The sequence below is a fragment of the Fukomys damarensis genome, unplaced genomic scaffold, assembly GCF_012274545.1.
Source record: "Fukomys damarensis isolate Sample0158 unplaced genomic scaffold, DMR_v1.0_HiC HiC_scaffold_36, whole genome shotgun sequence".
Classification (NCBI taxonomy): domain Eukaryota; kingdom Metazoa; phylum Chordata; class Mammalia; order Rodentia; family Bathyergidae; genus Fukomys; species Fukomys damarensis.
The window spans coordinates 36,493,195-36,495,899 of record NW_022900948.1 but is presented as its reverse complement, the minus strand read 5'-3'; the positions used below and the strand labels follow the sequence as shown (position 1 = coordinate 36,495,899).

The 2,705-nt window shown below is 49.4% G+C and overlaps 1 protein-coding gene across 1 annotated transcript in view; it reads left to right on the top strand.

The window, feature by feature from the left end:
* The first annotated feature begins 1,511 nt into the window (after positions 1–1,511).
* Phf19 (PHD finger protein 19) overlaps positions 1,512–2,705 on the top strand; it is a 22,300-nt gene continuing 21,106 nt past the window's right edge. The window contains exon 1 of the mRNA XM_010602932.3: positions 1,512–1,582. The gene's annotated coding sequence lies outside the window, so the exon portion shown is untranslated. The remainder of the gene's footprint in view (positions 1,583–2,705) is intronic.

Below are 2,705 nucleotides of genomic sequence, written 5' to 3'. Positions count from 1 at the left end.
TAAAAATTAAAAATACATACGTAGTATACTTTCGAATGTTTTCAAGAAAACAGTGTGTGTGTGTGTGTGTGTGTGTGATACTGGGGATTGAACTCGAGGCCTTTGTACTAAGCTACATCCTCAGCCCTTTTTTATTTTTTATTTTTGAGACAGGATTTCCCTAAATAGCTAAGTGGCCCAGGCTGAGCTTGAACTCTTAATCCTCCCACCTCAGCCTCTCAGTGCTGGGATTACATGAGTGGACCACCATGTCCAGCTTTAAAAACTTTTTTTGTATCACGTTGTACCTATGCTAAAGTTGATGTTTCTACCTCAAGTGTAAATATGTTGAGGCTTACAGCCTTAGTTTTACTTTCAGTCTACTACTGCATACATAGGTCATACTTTTTCTAGACAGCTTTGTAAATATCTAATTTTTGCAATTAGATGTTGGATGTGGAACAATCCCTAAATTGTGGCTAAGCGTATCTTCAACCTTGAGATGTTGCCAAACTGCTACCCAAATGGTCCCAATCTAACTCCGTGAGTGGAGAATAAGGGTGCAGTGCTACCTCCTCATTCCTTCCAGGGCCCCAAATCGACAGACTTCTTACACCACCGGTCTGGTGAGTATAAAATGGAGTAATGTGGCTCTTTTCATTTGCAACTCTCACATGACCAGTGACATTCAGCATCTTTGTCATATTTTTTGGCCTTTTTAGCCATTTAGGCTTCTTCTTTTGTGAATTACTTGATAGCCTTTATCCATTAAAAAAAAAACACAATAACCAATTAGCCCATTAACTCCCTCCACCTAGAACACTGACCTGCCATTTCTGCATTCTATCTAAATGGCACCTTTTCTGCAAAGCTTAGCCTCTAATTAACCATGAGTGTCACCCCACCTTTCTTGTGGCATTATACATTATAAAACTTCTGTCTTGCACTGTTGCAACAACTTCTCATTTTGCATATTGCTTTGTAGCTTATCAAACCACCTGCTCCTTCATCACTTTATATCTAGACAGTAGCCTTTATCTAACCTTTATCTACACAAAGAGTCTTGTTACCGCCTCTGAACACGTCAGATTGGGACTAGCTCACCTAAGATCTCACCGTGGCTCAGAGGCAGCGCTGGTCTCAGTGCCGGGGCTCCCCAGTTCCATGTCCAGGTCACCACACAAGTCCCTCTTACTGCTACTGGCCCTTGCTACGTGCCCCAACAGTGAGTCCCCCACAAGGCTGTGGGTCTCCTCTTCACCTGTATGCCCCAGGCTCCCAGCTCTAGTTCCACCCAAGGGAGCACTCAATGAGAATGGAATTCTTGACAAAGCATAAGGATCACCTTCTGCATCCGCTGGGCACCAGGGGCTCGAAAACACTACCTCCAGCCTTCCCAGCAGTCTATCTGGATGAGGAAACTGAGGGTTAACAGTGGAAATGACACTCGGCCCCGCAGCCAGAAGTAGGTGGAGCTGGCCTGTGAGCCGCAGTCTTCCCCTGCAGTCTCTGCCCTCACATCTTGGTCTAAGGTTCATGTAAATGTTCTGTTCACATCTTCATCCCACCTGCACTGGACACATGTTCTCTCTGCAGGGCAAGGGTGAGTGGCATATTCTTGCAGGTCCCCTGGGAACGCACAGGTTTGGGGGAGGGGACTGGGAGATCTAGTCTGATGGGACTGCTGCCAGCTTTCTTTCCAGGCTTGGCCAGAGAGGGGAGGCAGGTGCTCAAAACTCCTGGGGATCACAGAGCCAGAATCAGACAGTAAAGTGGGAGGGGGGCAACATGACAGACGCTAAGAAACTAAGAAAGTGAAGCAGGGGTAAGAGGACCCTTCCTCTCAGGCTGGAGGAATGAGGCAGAGGGCCAAGGGTGGGTCACTCCATAGCAGCAGGCTCTGGGGAAGGTGACTACGGGCCACACCCATGACTACAGCCTCCTGGTGGTGTCTGTCACTTGTAATGGTGGCAGGTAAGGTGGACGCTGGGGAATGAAGGCAGGGATGGTGATGAGGGTTTGTTGGCCAGAATTCTCTCCAGCCCTGCCCCTTAAAGGCGAGTCTGGGTGGGGAAAAGTCTGCCTTTTTTCTGAAGGACAGGGACCTTATCTGATTGGAACCATGCACACTGTCTCAATCTGTTGTCCTACGACTCTGTGCCTGTCTTTCATTGTGTGCCTCTTACACATATGTTGAGTGTATAGTGCGTGCGACTGATCTTGTGTTGTATTTCTGTGCACCGTGTGTGTGCATTTTACGGTTGTAGTCCCGTATGTCTGGGTTGTTACATATCACAGCCCTATGCGTGATATGCTTGTCACCTTGTATCCAAGTTCTGCCTGGTCTGTGCTGGGAGCACGCAGCTCTCCCTGTGTGTAGTATCTGTACACGCACTGAGCGAGCGGTATTTCATTGTATCTTGTTCGCCTCTGTGGGAGGTGAGTGGTGACTTGTGTCCGTGCTTTGGTGCACCGCGTGTGTATGTGTCTGGGTCTCTGGGTGAAATGTCCACGTTGTAACGCAGGTGCTGGGCGACCCGTTGGGTTTGTCCTGGGTCTACAGTTATGCTATGCCCCACCCCACCCCGTGTGTCGGTGCAGCTTCCAGCAGTGCCCGGTGTGCAGGGCTGTTTCCTCCACCGGTGGCCCGCGGGCTGCGCCCTGAGCGCTGGGCGGTGTTTCCGCCGTGGGATCTAGAGGGCTGCGGGCTCTGCGTGTCTGCGCGG